This window comes from Schistocerca nitens, chromosome 3, assembly GCF_023898315.1.
Source record: "Schistocerca nitens isolate TAMUIC-IGC-003100 chromosome 3, iqSchNite1.1, whole genome shotgun sequence".
NCBI lineage: Eukaryota > Metazoa > Arthropoda > Insecta > Orthoptera > Acrididae > Schistocerca > Schistocerca nitens.
Genome location: NC_064616.1, coordinates 921,085,734 through 921,105,840, shown reverse-complemented (window position 1 = coordinate 921,105,840; position 20,107 = coordinate 921,085,734). Strand labels below are relative to the sequence as shown.

The window sequence follows — 20,107 nt, the reverse complement described above, 5'->3', positions numbered from 1 at the left end:
CGCAGGCAAAAGTAACCTCTGTCACCTAAGGCATTAATAAGTTCATCTAATGAAGCTCCATAGTAGTCGGGACAAAACCCCACTTTGCGAGTACCCTCTGATAGTGATCTATTTTCACATCCGTCAAGGCGGCTTCCACTTTTCATCTACCTTAATCCATCTACGCACAATGCTCTTAATGTCCTGCCCTTCTGCTCTAACCATGTATTTGAATGACATATTGCTAAAAGCCCTCTCAATATCCGGGAAGATGCATAGATCAATTTCCTTGAAGTGTCAGGCTTTTTCCACCTTCCCAACAAGTTGCTGAAGTACTGTTTCACACGAGTTGTGTGGTCGATAAGCATTTTGGTTTTCATGTGGGGGAACCTCAGTTAACCTCCTTTCCCTAACATGCACATTAACCAGTTTTTCAAATGTCTGTAAATGAAAGGATGACTCATATCCTTATCCTTGGTATGATCAATCTTCCCTGGCCTTGGATGAAAAACAGCCTTCACTGTGTTCCAAGCATTAGGAGCGATACCATCTGCTACACTCAACAATGCTCTAAAACATGAATCGCGAGTCACAGGTAATAATTATACCAAGTACACTGTAGTTACCAGGGTAGACATCGCCAAAGAATTTAATAATAGTAAGTGGCCCTTACTGTTCGTAAGGTCATGTAAGCTTAAATTACCTAAATATTTTCAAGATGCAGTCAGCGACTCCTGTCATTGTAGGGCAGTGACGTGTACTCCTGAGAGTGTAAACATTACTGAGGACTTACACAAACGAAACTGAATATTTCTATCAGATGAAAACAGTGTCTCAAACTGGAACTGGAACCCGGGACATTTGCATGTTGTGGGCAAGTGCTCTACTGACTGAGTTATCCAAGCACAGCTCATGACATACCTTCACAACTCTGTCATTACCTTTCTCCTATCTTATACATTTCTGCTGCAAGGTGAAAATTCATTCTGCAAATAAAACTGTTTATATTTTTTTAAAGGTGGGAACCTAGTTAATCTGCAATAGAGAAACTGATTTTTGGGATATATCTGGATGAGGAAAAGACATACATGACTCATATTTTTGAAATGTAAGGGAAAGCATGTAAGTGGGTGCACAGAACAGACATCATTGCAACAAAAAATTCTTGCTACCAGTAAATTTTGTAAAAACTTAATTGTGATGCTATCCTTGCCTTAGATGTCAGTTGTAATAAAAGTGTGTAGGTTGTAAATGGTCCGCCTGGTCGTAGATATTGCTAATTGCTGTAATCGCACTATTTCACTCCAATTTACGGAGCTTGTTAGCACTTGATGTTAGGTTGGCGCCATTAAAATGTATTGTATTGTAGTAATCGCTGCTGCTTGCTGGATTGCTGCTGTGTCTCGATGCTGATGCTGGCTCTAAATCTGGTTGTCTAGGGTAAACACATGAGGTCCCGTGTTTTTCATGTGCTTTTGATGATAAAGAACAAACGAAACCAACACATATGTAAACATCAAATATTTATTACTTTGGTGGCCATCTTAATTCCACTGTCCACCAAAGACCATAACACAACACAAAGTAGTACTTCCTTTACATGTTCTTTGCCTTGTTTTGCCAAACAATAACATAGAAACACACTTCACCAAAGTGACATTCCGACTGCCCCCTGACTGCCTCCGACTGCTTGTATTTATAACATTGTCAAAGAACTACTAAAAAGAGATATAGTTTATAAGTCACATGTACATCTGTTATCATAATTTGTGCAGAAAAGTTATTAATTTGCATCGAGTGACATAATTTAACATGTTATTAAAATGACAGACAGATTTGTTGACTTGACAGAATAATTCTTTATTACAAAAAGGTTGTTTTTTAGAAGTTTGTCAATTGACTTCTCTAATTTGCATAAATAAATAAGTAACATGAATTATTAAGAATTACATTGGTTTTTCGTCTAAAATAGGATTGATTACGTGAATACTGAGTGAAAACGCTCCTAGTGAACAAATAGGTTTCACTGGGTGATTTTTATTTAAGGAGATCCAAAATACCTAAGTTGGCCACTATTTTTCGTACTTCATATTAATTATTTAAGATGAACTTAGTGTTTTTACATGATGACATTTACTGTATCAGTGATCAAGTGATATAAACTTTTGTGTGGGTCAGTTATTCAGTATAATTTAATGGGTTGACTGTTTATGGAGACATGTTATGCAATCATTGTTAACATACACAATAACTTTTCTATAATCATAAATACTTGTTAAACTGGTTGAATTTGGAGGGTATCGCATACTTCGGGAAAGTAAAGCCTTTAATATGTTCCGTTACAAGGTGTTCAAAACTAAGCTGGTGAAACCCATTCAAATTCTACAAAGAATGCAGTGCAATGTCTGTATATGGATCTTGGGTTAACAGCTAGGGTTAAAAAATTGGACAAATAGTGAATCACAGGTGATCATTCATATTCTAATGGACCGCAGACCATACATCAATTACCTCTGTAGTTTCAATTAATGAAGCAACATATGTAGTCATGGAGAAATTTGAACACCACAACACGTAGCAATAAAACGCCTCGATTGAAGGGTCACAGCCAACAATAAAACAGTCTGTCTAAGAGTTCATAGTTTGTTCAATGTAATGTGGGGCAAAGATGTAGGTGCTACTCAGCATTGATTGTCACATATATATTAAGGGAATAGCTGGGCAAATGTTACATTTATTTCTTTATTTACCTTCATTTGACTAGGGCCATAAGGCCCTTTCTTACACTGGACCCGGGCTTCTTACATACAGTTTCTTTTTTACCTCATATTTACCAAACAAATAATACTTTTAATATTACAAATAACATTAACACTCAGGCTGGTGCGCCTATGTATAAAATGCGCCAACCACAAATAAAATTATCTTCTACTGTTCCGTTGATGTTTTACAATTGGGAGCCTGTACCTATTCCTTCGTCACTGTTTCAGCTAACACAGTGATAAGCTGTGGTGTCATACATCCAAGTGAGCAGCAGTAACTTAAAATAAACAGTGATCTACTTGAGAACATACTTACAATCAGTGCAAGAAAATGACCCAGATTTCAAGCTGGCAGCACAATCCCACAATGAGGTAGTTGTCTAAGAGGTAACTGGTAGGCAAGTAAGTGTTTGGATGGGATCTGGTGCAACTATGTTGTTTAGTGCTCTGAGGGGTCATTACTGTAAGGTAATACCTTATGCAGCAACAGTGTGATACCACGAAAGTTTATTTTATTATTGTTTAATTAAATGGCGATTTAGCTAATAAAATGTAAGTTATTTTCATTGTTGTTTAATTAAACCAAGAGTAAACTGTGATTTTACTGAATTACAAACTTCACAAATGTTTTATTTATATAATTTTTATGGCAATTGTGATTAATACCAATATTTGAGATTTCTCAATCCCTTTGTTTTTGTCACAGGTCTTGCAACTTGTATTTTTGGGCAGCTGCACACTTCTTGCAACATATTAATAACAAATATATGCCATTGTGGATTCCAAAGTATTACACTGTAAGCAATTTGTATTGTCCGTACATGGAACATATCAGCAAGGAATTGTCAGAAATAGCACCACTACATTTTTTTTTCTTTTTTGTGGACACACATATGATTGTTCATGACAGCTGAGCGAAATGGCTTCACAGCATGCTCTAGCCACAATGGGTTCAAAAACTTGCCCTGTGACAGACCTATTTGTTAAGTTACACACAAGATCATGTATAAACTGGGAATAAGATTCACTAGCTTTGCTCATTTAAATGGTGCAGAGTTAAATCAGTGAATGAAAATTAGTGTATAACCATGTAATTTGTTAAAGATTACTGTAACAAATTTGCAGACTAAGTGATTGTGATCTATTAATGCATACTTACTAAGAGAATATTTTTGTAGCTGGCTGATTATGTTTGTGAAGAAGACTGAGACAACAATGCCAGTGTCACTAGTGGAAAGCTGAATTTAATCAAATGTTCAAGTGCACACTTAGTGAATTCTGTGAACAATTAACCAACCTTGCACTAGATATATTGTTATTGTAATTTCTACCCATGTAGCGATATCATTACAACTGCAGACTGTAGGAATATGGCAAATTTCTCATACCACTTGCCTCAACAATATGTTTCAAAAACATGTGATGTCGAACCACACTCCAAAGTCACAGGGAGCCCATATCCAGCCTAAAAAAGTAAACTTTTCTAAATAGTGAATCAATGGGGAAAGGCTCACTTGTGCAAGAGAGGGACTTTCTTCACCCTTTAAGTGACAAAATGATTGTCCAGCATAACAATAAAATACATGTCAGTATGTACTCTTTGGAAGCAGTAATGATTAAACCTCCTCAATTTATTGTGTATTCTTAAGTCTGTCATGAGTTATGGGGTGGTAAATATTAACATCAATGAATGAAGGGAAAACCAATCAAGCCAGGTAATTCCAGTGTTACTTAAAGGATTAATGTTCTGCAACAATTTTTATTACTTCAATAATGAGTTTGCAGTCTCTCAGATCAGCATCTGGTGAAAACAAAACATCTCAACTTTGTATAAAATAACATGAAACAGGCAGAATTTTTGTTTTGTTTGTGGATGTGACAGCTAGTTATCATCTAATGGCAGTCTAAGATGCTAAAATTTAGTTAATAATTAAAATTCCTTGCAAAAATCAATAGAATGTTCCCCTTTTGTTAATATTAACAAACTTTACCACACACCAGAAGAGATTTCAATTAGAGGCACAAATAATAAACAAATTCACAATTTGGAGTCAGTTTAAGAGTAGACCACCAATAATACATGTACAGTGTGCTGATATCTGCAACATATCACATTTGTCATTTTTTCATCAAGTGGCATATCTATTCTTCGAATGTTGTAACAGTACTAGTTTACAACATACCTAAACAAGCTATCCCTGCACTACAGTCACTCTGTAAAACTGAGACATACTTACTAGGCCCAATATTACATAAACCCCATTTGAACAACTTGACAATTCCCTCACAGTATTCCTTGAGATCTACATTCCAAAAACTTGATGATGATAAACACAAAAATAAATTTAAAAAACTATGGTTCAGCTACACACTAGTCTGGGCTATTGAAATGCCTGGTGCCAATGTAACAAAATGACATTATAGCGAGAGAGGTGCCATCATTATGGTGACCATGCACTATGAAGTAACAAGACATATTCAGAGAGTAAGGGTGTTTATTCAGGAAATTGACAGAGTGGAAAAAGCTACCCATTGCCTTCAAAGGATGAAGTTGGGCAACACTACAGCTCTGGCTAGGCTCCTTCAGGAACTGTCCAAATTCAAAGAGCAGAATGAATGAAGTCATCGCCACCTGAGGGCAACACCCAGCCACTAGAGCATGTTGCCTCTTCCATGGTAGGGGTACAGCTGTTTGAGAAGTACTGGTCAGCAGGTTCTTATAAATATCCCCCCCCCCCCCCCTTCCTCCCCCAAGTCAGACCCTCATTCTCAGATATACTCAGTTGCTCTCAGATGCTCATCGATAGTCTCTGTACATCAGCATACCGAAGTATGTACATAATGTCAACCACCACTTGTCTTCATCAGCTGCTGACTTTGAGGTGGAGATTGCTGAAGTGTCAGACTAAGTATCCAGCAATCTACCACAGATTTTGTCTCCAGTAGCAGCAGGCAACAGCCTATGCTGAGGACTATGCAAATGACTTAGTGCCTTCCACTGCTGAGTCCCCCTCTAGGTGACTAACTCTTGCTGGCAGCCACCTCTCCAGTGGAACACCAATTCCAGCCTAAGCTGGGGGCAGCCAAGTCTCTCTGTCACTGTGCACTTGTTCCTGGAGATTTCTATAAATGCTGATCATTGCCCAGAGTGAGCACACACCTTCAACATTGACATATTGGGGATTATGGTTTGCATACCATCCTATCCTGTGCTGTTTTGCAGCCTGAGGCGGGCCAGCAGCCTAGACGGGGCTATCATCCCATGGCAGTGTCCCGCAGTCTCTGCCAGATACTGCTATCCTGATGACTCCAGTAGCTGATGCTGCTTATGCATGCCACTGCCCAGGCATACCTGCTGATGATGGCTTGCTGAGCTATGTCATCACAGGGGCAACAGCCTCTCCTCCAGCAGTGACTATATTTCTGTACCTAACATGAATAAAAGTTTAATTCAACCATGAATGTCTTACTAGCAGTCCACCACTAGCTTCCCAGCTCCACAACTACTCTCAACCCCCCTTCCCAGGAGATGGCATTATTTCTTGACCATTATACAGCCGTGTCATGCGCTACAGCAGACATCACACTCTCAGCCTCTACATCTAGTGTCAGAAGTATGCTGTCATTCCTCGAGAACATGCTCTGGCTGAGATGTCATTGTCAACTCTAGCCTGTGGTTTCAATGATACAAGTTTGGTGAGTGGGCTTTATATTTTTGAGGCTTTTATTGTGTTGTTCTTGTGCGTGGCCATGATGGACAGGACTAATGTGCAGAGGAATTTTGTGGATATGGTTTATGAAACCTGTGGACCCGTCACAGTTTAGGGGAAATAGAAGAGAGTATTATTTGCAGACAGTGAGGTACCAATATTGTAATTTCATGGGTCATGAATTACTGTGTACGTAGGCACTGCCAGCTAGGTGTGACACATACCAACATTATGGCCATCGAGCACATCAGTGTTCAGAGCTTTTACGGGCTATGATCCATTGTAGGAATTACTCTAATTTTCCTTGTTCCTCTGTCTGAGTGGTTTGCGATAGATGCCTTTGCTTTGTAGTGTACTTTAAGTGCACTGTATTGTATTGTAAGATAGAAGTTGCACAAATGCCAGAAATACAATTGCAGCTAGACTAGTGGATCCTTTTTTGGGTAGAACAACTAAGAATGTGTCAGTGTTTTTTTGACAATCTGGAAGCTGCTATTAGTCTGGGCAAGTGGCCTGATGACATAAGTTTGCATTTGGCTAAGTTACGATTCATGGGTGATGCAAAGACATATGTATCATGAGGGGTTGGATAAGGTGCATACATTTGAACAACTTTATAAGGGACTATCAGCACTACTGCAAGTAGAACATTGCTAGACTCTTCAGGGAACAACGTAATATGTGTTCTAGAAATGAAATGATCAAGTGGAAGCATTCTTAGATATGATCAGGAAAATCTGTGTGCAGTCTTGTAAGTTGACACAGAATGAAGAAGCAGAGAAAATTGTTCTGTGCAAGGTAGAGCAAAGAGCATTTGAAGGGTTGCATTTGAGGTTGCTACGCAGCTGGAGGAGATGGATATAGCAATGCAAGTGCAGGATAGGCGGAATGTATTTCCATCAGAAGTAAACTGATATAGGTGTGGAACTATGGAAATACAGGGCACATTCGAAAACGATGCCATCAACTGCAATGTTAAGAATGTGAGGTGGTGAGGCATCAGGTGTGAAGTTTTAAAAATACAAAGCAAAGAGAACAGTGTAATAATAAACTTCAATAAACATCAATGGCAATTTCTCAACCACCGGACAACATTCTCAGTAAAACAAAGCTGCAAAAGCATATGCAGAGGTGGAGTGGCTATTTGGTGTACATAGGGAATGGAACTGTTAGTGGACATAAGGACTCATGTTTCAGTAACTAGTTTGAACCTCCTGGATGGGAAGAGACTCACGTCTTCATGATGTAGGTTATGTGGAGTAGAGGACAATGATGTGGTATAATTGGGGTCAGCACATCTCAGTTTCTGTACTGGAACATGTAATTTTCACAAATATACAGAAGTAGTTCACTGTGATGGTGAGAGGTAATGCACAATCTGCAAATGATACACTGTTGCCAGGTTCACAATCATGAAGGTGGACCCAAATAAACTGCATACACATTTATTAAAGCTCAGTTTGCATGATAAAGTAACAAGAGGTACAGGAAAATTGCTCTGGGTGAGTCTGAGTACTGACCTACTGAAAGATGTGTTGTGTATTATAGAGCCATTGGAACACCATGACAATTTGATTTTTTGCACTGTGTTGTGCTTAGAAGTGTGGCACATGTGCAGGAAATAGATTGAGATTACATGGTCACTGTTTGTGTAGATAATTATGTCTCTGATGAAGTCGATCTACCAAAAGCTTTAGTGGTTGCCAGTTTGGATGTCCTAGATGAGGACTATTTGGATAGGTCCAGTGGAGACCTTAGCCATAAGCAAACTGTCACTGTATCTACATCATGCGAGAAAGTAAAGCACTTAAATGGAAAGGATAGGTCACTGTGGAGGCTTTGTTAATATGTTTTGTGGATTTGTTCACTACTAGCGGACCTTTTCGGCAACAACCATCACATAGCCTATGATCCTAAAGGGGAATTACCCTCTGGTCTATAAGAAACCATACAGAATTCCCAGGCATCTGCAACCTAAAAAAGAATTCATCAATCAGCAGTTGGCTGATGGAAATATTGAGTAAAGTGACAGTCCACGGGGAGGGCAGCCGTCTTCACTGTTCCAAAGAAATCATCAAATAAAATGAAGAAATACAAGTGAAATGTTTTTCTTTTCAGGTGGCAATCAGCAGCAGAAATATATTTCGGGAAATGCATAACACAATGCTGTGTTGTATTTCTTATTTATTACAACATGCATTGATCCTCAAACATTGTCCATGTAACTTTATCAACATAAAGCAAAGAAAACAGAATGTAGAATCAAAGAAAAGCAAGACAACATATAAAAATAGTTCTTTGTGTTATTTACAAAATAAAACAATTAAGACTTCATATGTCATACGTAATTCTATATATGAGGAACTTCTGCAGTACAGTCGAACTTTCAGTGTACATCCAGAAGAATTAAAATTTCAAAAGTGAAACACTATGTCCCATTAAATGGCAGAGAAAAAATCTCAATGCTACTATTACAGATGGGACCAAATAGGTGTGAGATATACACGACCAAAGAAATTACACACCAAAGATACAAACATGATAGCTAACACATCGAAATAAGTAGTGTCATATAATAAAACAATTACAACCTTAATACAATATGCATGAACAAAATATGATGATGATAACAACCCAAACAGTAAAGTAATATTAATGTCACATGGCACCGACTGTTGTCAGAAACACTGTCAATACATGATATCATTTTAAAAACATGTGAAGTGCAACATACTACTTGATACTTAACGTAGTGTCATTACACACAATAATAGTGTACCAAATCTGTTACATGAACGATACAATAACCAGGATACAAAAACATTATGAGGTATATATAACATAATTGACACAACACAAAGCAATAAAAATTTATTACAATCTGATTTAAAGAAGAAAATCTAGTACACATGTCCCTAGTCTACTCATGTCTGAAAGTTTAAATTGGGGGAAAAAGTGGGTGGTACAAAGTAAATAACTGAAAGAAACTGAAAAGCTATTAAATAAATACACATCACTTGACCAATTTGTAAGAACGGGGCAAGAACTAAATAAGTTATAGTCAATGCAAGAATACCAGTAATTATTAAACAGTCTAAATGAATAATGCATTAACAAATGCATTATCAGTACAAAACCCATGTGTACTCCTAAATATAGTGATAAATAACTTCTCATTGCAAATAGACTTCTCGGGTTTGCTGCCAGATCATATTGTGCAAATCCCACAATATTTTGTTGATATGACAGTCTGACATCTTCAGGTGGTGATAGATTCTGTTTTCACTGCTACAAGATGTGACCAATGATAATTGTGCATTGGCATTGAAATTTATAAGGCCAGGAGCAGGCAATACATGTATGCAGGAAGACTTTCGTAGTTGGAGGAAAGCGGTGCACAAAGTGTCCCCTGCAAGGAGTCGCAGCAAGGCCTTTTGTGCATGCACTGTGGGCAAAGACTGCGCTGCCCCATGCACTTCAAGAACAGAAAAAATCCTCAAGAGACACGATATTAAGTGTGTTTTCCGGCCACCAGCAAAATTGAGAAATATGTTGTGTTTGGTCAAAGATGATCTTGGCCTTAGGAAATGTAGTGTATATAAGATCACATGCCAATGTGGGAAATCTTATATTGAGCAGACATGCCAAACCGTGCAAGGGTGTTGTGTTGAACACCATCTTTGTACATGCCTGGGGCAACCTGATAAATCAGCAGTAGTGGAGCATTGCCTGGGCACAGGGCATTGCACATTTTACAAGAAGACTGAAATTCTATCCTCAGTGTTATCTTTCTAGGACTGTGTTCTTAAGGAGGCCGTAAATACCTGCACAGCGGACAATCTTTTCAACAGGGATGCAGGTTTTCAATTAAGTACCACCTAGAACCCAGCAGTGGCTGCTGTTAATTAAAACAGGAGAAATAAGAACTTCCTATTCAGGACTCAACAAAGTGCACAGCTAAGATTTAATTCAGCTTTTAACCACAGGTGTGTCCGGCAGCACAGTCCTTGCCCATGGTGTATGAGTGGAAGGCTTTCTGCAGCTCCCAGCACGGGCCTCTTTGGGCACTGCTTTCCTCCAACTGCAAGCGTCTTCCTGTGCATGCATATTGCCTGCTTCTGGCCTATTAAATTCCAACGCATCTGCACGATTATCAGCAGTCGCATCTTGTACCAGTGACAACAGCATCTACCACCGAACAGTTGTATCAATGAAATATTGTAGGATTTGCACAATATGACACAGCAGCAAACCCGAGAAGTGTATATGCAACAGATCTGTAGAGAAATCCTGACATATCACAGCTTCTCATTGCTTTAACATATCTGAAAGCTTCAACTGATCAAAAGCCTACCTCTCCAATATGTGGGCATATTAAACAGTACCTAATATTAAAAGCATTATCAAAAAGCAAAGATATATAGGTGAAAAGTTGCAGATGAATACTAGTCTAAATAGTGATGCTAGTTCTAGACCACACACTTCTCAATAGAGCGCAGGAAACATATATTTACATACAAAAGTGAAATGCTAAAAGTGAAAAATTAAAAATACATTGACAACCATATCTCTTTATACGGAACAACTTTTTGGATAACAGTCATTGAACACTAGTCAAGTTTAACAATCAATGTAACTGCACAAGAGTACATTGTTTTTAACAGATCTGTACATATTATATGTGTAAATGACATATTTTCCCAATGTACTGACACACTGTTTTATCCCTTAGTCCATTCTTGATTATATAACAGGTTTAAAAACTTTTGCATGTGTTGTTTCTGTAATAAATCACCTTTATGAACTCTACTACTTTTCTTTATTTCCATGGAATAATCTATAAGAAAATGCACTTCACTTGTAGAAAAGCAACTAATATTTCACTCATATTCGTATGATAGCCTAAACATAGCTTTCCTCCTCCTCCTTCTTCTTCTAAGGCAAATCTTAGATATTGCATGTCATAACATGCTACTATCCATTCTGTAAAATCAAAAGTGTTGTTTATTAACTATTCTAGTCCTCATCTTCTACATCTGAATGAAGAATATCAGTCATTTCAGTGATAGTTGGCTAACTGAATATTTCTTTGTTGAAAGATTCATAGCCCTGAATGCAAACTTCCACTTTCTTCAAATCCTCTACCTTATTGTTGTTAATGGAGAATCTTCCTTGTCGATAAGCTTTCTTGTGAGTAAGAGAAAGGAATTTGATTGTTTTTGGAAAACTGAATGTATTCACAACTAATCCACTGATGAATGAGCTGGTAACTATTTCCCTCTTCATCTGATTGCTGTAACGAAACTTGTTGTACGTGGATATCTCAAAAGTTTTCCTTTCTTTCGTTGGGATTTCTTGACCAGAAGATTCATCAGAGGTTGTGGTCTTCTTGTAGAAAGGGAGCCACCAGTCTGTGAATAAAAGAATATCATCAGTCACTATTTCCTGAATGTTGAATCTACATGGAACATTTACTAGTTTAATGAGTTCACTGTACTGTTTGGGAGTGTACATCCTATCCACCATTTGGAGGACTCTTCTGATGTTGCCAAACTCATCATCACAGGGTAGAAAAGAATGTCCCAGAAGAGGGGAAAAGTGCTTGATTGTTTGAAATCCATCAGTTTTGTTTCTGTTTTGGCCTATGGCACTGTTACAGAAAAGCCAAATTTTCTTTGCTGTACAAGGTATGTCATTCTCAAAGCAGATAAAAAAAGGTGCAAACCTCATTAGATTTATAAGCTTGACACTCTCATGATACACAAAGAATTTAACTGTGTTAGTCTTAAAATAGTGGATACAGAAGGTGTTGACCCTTAGTTGCCTAAGAGAAAGCACATCCTGTACTGGGACACAGGCAGAGGGCTACTGCCAGAGTATCATACTCTTCATTTTTAGCTACTTCTGACACAGTAATATAGAACTACTTTGCATGCCTCCAGTGTATGATCATTTCTGAAGGAACATTTCTTTTGGCATTATCACTCAGAGTAGAATCTAATAACTTTGCTTCAAAACTTCTGCATTTGCTGCACACATCCACTTGTGGCCTGACAAAGCTATAACCAAAGTTTTCTAAGAAGTATTTTCAATGAAAACTGTATTTAACTTTATTTATATTTTCTGGGAAATCTTTTAAGAACATCTTGTGCATAATCTTAATGTTTAGCCATGCACCTAAATATTGCTTAGATTTACCACCATACTGAGTTTCTTTAACATCAAATCTTGCTATTTGGCCAAGAATGTTTGCACAAATTTTGCCTGAAATAGCATTATCACTTATTTTCTCCTCCTAGATCTTCTGGAATTTTGCCAACGACAAAAGGATTACATAGCGTGGTGCGTACTCTACTTTCATTTATTTTGTTTATAATGATATTTTTATATACCTTTCGAGTTTTCCCATTTACTTTTACATTGTAACCAAAATAGTTGTTCTTATTCTGCATAGACAGTGTAGGGCATAATTTTGGTTCTTAATGTTCATGTGATTTTGGCACCGTATGTCTTCATACGCACTCCCTTATCAGCATCAGACTCTGTAAATATATATCTTGCATGTTCCAGTGAATAAAGATAACGCCACATCTCATTTCTGGTTTTGTCAGTAATGTTTGAATAGTGTTTGTCAGCCAATTTGCACGAGTAAGTATCTCTCACCCTTCCAGGCACTTCCTTATCTTTTTACGAGTTTTAAGATATTCCTTCAACTCTGGCATTTCTAATTACATTTCTCTGATATTTATCATGGTTCACCACACCCTTCTTTCTGAAAGGAAATTCTGCATCAGATTCACAGCTAGATATCTTTTAAACTCTTGCTCCTCTTTCTCAGCAATGTAAGGCAGAAACTACCAACCTCTACATTTTGTAAGCACTTTCATGACACAGGTCAGGAGAGCCAACAACGAAAACATTATTTCCCTTTGCAACAAAAGAGCACAAGTGCCTCACATATGTTGTTTCCGCACTACCCAGAAACTTCTTAGATTTTCTTCATAGTTTTAGAAGTGTTGCAACGAATGTTTTCTGTGTTAAAAGATGTGTCTTGGTATGCTCTCTATGAATGCACATATAACCCAAAACTGCCAAGAGTCACAGGTGTGGTTTCTGAAATAACCAATTCATGTATAAAAATGAGAGCACTGTGAATTTCTTTCTTTCTTTCTTCTTTTGTCTTTTTTGCAAAAACTCTTACAGTATTTTAAATAAAACAAATTTGATTAACATTCTACACCTTTATAAATAAATGATAAAATGATTTCCTCTTTATCTGTCTTCTCTTTAGCTTTTATTTTTTATTGTATACTCTGTCAACTATCTGTGTATCATACCCATTTATTTACTGCAGTGTTATTTAATGTCCAGCTGTAATATCATTTGACAACAGCAACCTAATAACCGTATCCAGCAATGCATGGGAAAAAGCATGCTTGTACATAAAAGATTTGCAAGAGACATTATGTGTAACCACATCAGTAGTAGTTAGACATTGATCTGGGGTCTTCCCTCATTTGTCAGTATTCTTAATTCAAGAAAGTTAATGCCCCCCAATTTTCTTCTATTTCACTAATAAATATTATGGATTGGTGTATACTGTTAAACAGTTGATGTAAGTTGTGTATATCATTAGTGTCACTATGCTAAAAGATGATGGTATCATCAATATACATTTTGTAATAATTTATATTTTTGACAATCTCAGATTTGCTATTTAAGATCTTATTTTCAAAGCTACTCATAAAAATATTAGCAAGGGTACTTGCTAAACAGCATCTCACAGGTAAGCCATCTGGTTGCATGTAGCAATCTCCACTGACAATAGAAGAATTCTGAGACAGAATCAGGGTAAGGAGCTCCTTTATCTCCATGATTTCTGGGATACTTACTATGTTGTATGTAATTTTTCTTAACCAGTTCAATTGATTCACTGACAGGGACATCTGTGTATAAGTAAACCACATCAGATGAACCAAGTGTTGCCTTATCTGTGAAGGAAGATTATGTTTAATGTCTCATTGATATCAAGGTCATTAGAGGTGGAGCACAAGCTTGGATGCTTAGTTTCTTGTGTCAAGGATGGATAGGGAAACCACCCGTACCCTTTCAAAGGAACCATCCCAGCATTTGCTGGACACGGGTTTGAACCATTATCCTCCGGAATGCAGTTCCAGTGTGCTAATCACTGTAAGCATTATCTGTGATCTGAATGTCTTTTAAATGATAAATCAGGTTGTTGGTGTATCTAATCATATATTTCCCCTGAAAGAGAGAATTTTTGGTGTACTTGATTCAAAGATTTTATAATGGGATCTAATCCTAGAGGGTTTAGTGTTCAGAACCAGACAATGCTTTTTTTAACATCATATAGCAAGAATTGTATATTGTACATGATTTCCTTTAGGCATTTCTGAAAGCATTCAGTAGGGCCATTTTGTAAGCTGTAAATGTGATTTGTATCAAAGAATTTTAATGTTTTGCTAAGATATTCATGGTTGTACATACTGACAACGGAATTAATTTTGCTCCTCAGCAAGACTGACATTTATGCTCTTTATGAAGGAATACTTGTATCTGCTACATTTATGTTTACCATTGTCTTCTGGAATATGTTGACTTATAAATTTTGCTACTTTGTTAAATATAATATTTTCTGTGCCACAGAACGTTTAAACTTTCGCTAACTATGTACAGGCAAGTAATCTTCTATATTTTTACCATTTACATTGGTGCACAAGTTATACTGCGAACCTTTTTCTAACATTTTTAACTTCACCACTGAAGAAATTTATGTCAGCCAAATTCACCACTTTGTCATAAAACAAAAAATCAGATGTACCATTACCTCTATTGAGACACTACTGCATAATCAAATTTTCTATCTTTAAGTTTTATTCAAGTCTTCAACCTCTTCATAGACTAAATTAAGACTTAGCAAATATAATGTCTTTGTGAGACCTTATTTGAACATTTAATGTCTTTGCTAATACCAAGTGGACCATACAAACATATCTGTTTAAAGTAGTCTCCCATCTATACTTCATTCAAAGTTCCTGCTTAACATTTTCATGGGGCATTGTGGAAATACTTCCCACTAACTGTATTCCTTTACTGTGTTTATGAGAATACATGTTCTCATTTCTGTATACTACTGGCATATAGTGGTAGTCCATTGTACACCTACCACAAAATTAATGTCTTTTGTGGTCCTTAGCAAGCATACTTACCACCAACTTAGGGGTATCCTACAGCTTTTGGAAATGTTTTTTACCACCTCTATTTTTTTAGTACACCTCAAGCTCACAGATTTTTTTCCTAAGGGGTTAAAGTCTTAAATTAACTCCTTTTGTTGTTCATTTAGAATGTGTAATAATTACCTTATTCTTGCACCAACTAAAACTTATTTAGTTACTGTCCCTTTCCTGAAAATTGGTCAAGTAATATATATATTATTATTTGCTTACTAGTTTTTCAGGTTTTTTTTTATTTTTTTACGTTGTACCTCCCATTTCTCATACTTTACAACATTATGCATTGTATTTGCAATTTAAACTTGAGACAGATTAGGGACGTGTGAAATATATTCTTGACTCTAAATTTGATTGTAATACATTTTTATTGCTTAGTGTTGTATCATTATTCTGCACAAATCTCATGTTTTTCTATCCTAGTGATTACAATAATTCTTGTCATTGATTTGGTACACTACTGTTATGCGTAATGACACTATGTTATGCTAGGAGAAGTATGTTGCAATTCACATATTTTTAAAACATTACCACATTTTGACAACATTTCTGACAATTGTCAGTGTTGTTGGGAGGGGGAGAAATACCGTGATATATTAATATTACTTTCCCGTACGTGTTGTGACCGTCATAACATTTTGTTCATGTCTGTTTTATAACAGGTTTATTGTATGGTACTACTTATTTTGATCTGTTAGCTGCCAGGTTTGTATCATTGGTATGTTATTACTTTGCTCATGTATGTCTCTTACCTAATTCGGTCACACCTAGAATAGTAGCATCCAATTATTCCTCTGCCACTGAATAGGCCACATTTCAGTTTTGAAAATTTTATTCTTCTGGCTGTACATTGTAAATCTGAGAGTACTCGAAAAGTTCCTCGTATATGGAATTATGCATGAAATGTGCAGTCTGTATTGTTTTCTTATATAAAGCATTACAGTTAGTTGGTTATACATTGTCTTGCTTTTCATTGTTTCTACACAATTCTTTGCTTTGTGTTGATACAGTTACCTGAATGAAGGTCAAGGACTGAACCTGGTTGTAATAAATAAGACAACGCAGAATTGTGTTATGCATTTCTCAAATTATATTTCTGCTGTTAACTGTCACCTGAAAACATGTTTGATCTTTTGCAGAGCACAGCACAACAGTTGATTTTCATGTACTAACTTACAAAGCTGAAGTTAACAAAATGTATTGCAGCAATCGCATACATAAAAAATTGTATTTCTTTGCATATTATGTCTACATTTGAATGTGTGAAAATTAAGGTACAAGATGTGGTTTTCATGAGACTTAACCCTTTTGCAGGCGCAGTTTTTGTAGTGACTCTGCGTCAGTAATTTTTTGGTATCATATCAGACCTATAATGAATTAACTATACTTATTTTTTTATAATTTTATTTATTTTTGATTTAGGACCAAACACTATGATGGTACATATATCATTATAGCACCTTGAAATATATTAAACTGTGGTGGCAAATGGATTTTTCATTTCCCTTTTGTGAGTTGTTATGTGTTGCCATTACAAGAGGGGGAGGGGGGAAGGGGAGTGTGTTCTCTGTTTTTATTTTACTTTATTTCAAAAATATTTATATTTCATGTTTTTATATTTAATGTGAACAGCTTAATGCCTGTATGCAAGTAATATTTCTTTCTCAAAGAAATGTTCAAATGACTGTAGTAATTCAAGAAACTGGCAGAAGCATATTTCAGTATACAGGGGCACTTTGCAGGAACAGCACATATCTTTTCTTTTCTTGTCTTGAGTTTTTATAGAAAACTTTTGACACTATCAGTATGTTTTTTCGAAAACACATATATGATGATCTTCTTCTGCCAGTCAAACATGATCTAGCACAGTGTTGTTCTTGGTTAGAATGGTTACTGGACAGGCTTTTCTTTGGGCAAGATGTGAAGCCATCAATTAACTGTTCTGCAAGCCATAATCTAAAGTACAATTGATCTTCGTATTCTTGTTGTTCTTTATTAATTTTGTACAATATAAAGGCATTTAGAATAGTCATGTTTTGTAGGAAGTAAAGAACCTGATGCTAACACTTATGAGAACATTGCCCTACTGCGTAATGTTCTCTAAGTTGATCGAAGTGATCTATGCTTCCCATTATACAGGGTGTCTCACATAAAACTTGTATGCCTCATGTACTGCTTAATTATCTCTAGGTGAATTGCTTGTGAAGAGGCAACATCATCTCAAATGTTATGCGTCAGTTATTGTGAGAAGCTTGTATTGTTGTGTTGTTACAGAAATGTAGCAGTTTGCATTAGAACAGCAAATTGATATTGTGGAGTGATACATGAAGACAGCATCCATCAAGAAATGTAATGTTTCAAGTAAAATATCTCCTGATGGGAAATTCCCCATGGCCAGCACTATTCAAGATCTGTGCAAGAAATGGAAGGCTTTAGGATCTGTACAGAATGTGCAGAGGAATAGGTGATCAACAGCGAGGATTCCTGAAACTACAGGTGAATTTGCATGGACATTATGAGAAGTCCCAGCAAGTTGGTAAGGTCATCACAGCAGGTTGGCGTAGCTCATACACTGCGTATTAAAAGATATGAAATGAAAAGTCTATCGAGTGAGTGTGGTGCAAGAGTTGAAATTTGACAACCAGGAAAAAAAAAAAAAAGAGAGTTTGTTATTTTAATTGGCTGTTAACATCAACTGCTAACGGTTACTTGGAAGCCTTGCTTGACTTCATGTTAGATGAGGCCTGGTTTCATTTGTCAGGCTACATAAACTACCAGAATTGCAGGTATTGGTCACAGGACAACCCACATATTCTGCATGAAGAACCTCTCCACTCAGAGAAGAGTGTTTGGTGTGCGTTGTCCAGCTTGCACATTACTGGCCCCACATTTTTCAATTACACTTTAAACAATGCCAGATGCACAGCACATGCAGAGAAGCTGTATGCAGTATTCCAAAAAGATGGGGCAACCACTCACATATCCAACCGAAGTATGACCCACACTACCAACGTGTTTTCTTAAGACACATTTGTCAGTAGAGGCCTCTGGCCCTTAGGTCCCCAGACTTAACATAATGCAATTTTTATTTATGGGACACACTAAAAAGCAAAGTGTATGCTGACAATCCTCACTCAATAGACAATCTCAAACAGAACAGTCCTAGAGAAATGAACAACTTCAGGCCTGTAGAATTACAGCATGTTGCTGGTAACGTCATCACACAAAGTCAGCAATGCCTGGATGCCAATGGTCACCACTCCCAGTATCTCTTATAAACAGGCAACTATATTTTTTTAACATTTCTGTTTTCTATTATTGTTTAGTTTTTTCATTATTACTTGAATCTTGGGCGTGAGGCACATTGTGGGGCACCATATATCACTGTACATTGCTACTGCTGTTAGACAAGTAATAATGCTGGTAGTACCATCCTTATTCTTCCTCAAGATAAGTATGGTGCCTCTAAGGTCGTCTGAAGTTGTCAAAATAATGACAGGTTTGGTGTCCATCCTTTTTGTAGCCATAAAAGCACATTTGAATTGGAACTGAAATTTTCCTCTTTTTAAGGTGCATTTCTCTTTTATGAATAGATACGATTGTTCAGCAACATTTGCATTAGATTCACAGTGGTGAAGGAGTTGGCAAATGCTGCCACACTACGACTATATTTCATGTCTTGGGTCAGGCTAATGACTACAGGCTCAAAGAATTTTCTGTAGAACCACCATCTGACTTTCCTGTGTAAATATTAAATTTTGTGACACAGCCTGTCTCTGAGCCCACTAAACGCCACACTTTGTATCCTCATTTGATTGTTTTCAAAGGCATATACTGTTTGAGTGATGAATGTCCCTTGAAAGGTATAACCTTACTGAATTGTGTTGTTCAGAAAGGTTATACGAGGTCAGACCTTATGATTTTTATCATGGTTTGGATGCCCTCTTGGAGGATTCAGCCTATTGACATTTATGTGAATAGTTTCCCGTGTGGGTTTGGCACATTTGCATGTCACAGGCTTCAATATATAAGGCTGACTTAAAACAGGTTCTGAACTCCAGTAGTGTACTACTCTTGGCAACACAACAATACCAATCAAGATATTCATTCCAGTCCAGGCTTGTAACTCATCTACAGATATATTTGTGCAGTTGTTTGGCTAACCGAAGTGCTGTTTTGTCTCAGTTGCTCTGCATACATATTTGTCTGCTGGACTACAAGCTCTAGCATCTCAGTAGTAAATAAAGAAAGGTAGTAGTCCCACTCCATGCTGTGTTTTGTCAATGAGCTGTTGACAACTGGTTCTCCTGGTGTAGCGATGTCGAGCAAGTCAAAAACAGCAGTTTCACGTAATCATTCCTCTTCAGTTGATGGCTCTTCTTCTACATACTAGAAATCTGAACAT

General features: G+C 36.9%; 1 protein-coding gene across 2 annotated transcripts in view; it reads right to left on the bottom strand.

The window, feature by feature from the left end:
• Positions 1-8,661: 8,661 nt before the first annotated feature.
• The window catches only part of LOC126248988 (serine/threonine-protein kinase stk11-like), a 131,770-nt gene continuing 120,324 nt past the window's right edge, over positions 8,662-20,107 (bottom strand). For both annotated transcript variants that reach the window (XR_007545577.1, XM_049950553.1), the window contains exon 8: positions 8,662-11,862. The gene's annotated coding sequence lies outside the window, so the exon portion shown is untranslated. The remainder of the gene's footprint in view (positions 11,863-20,107) is intronic.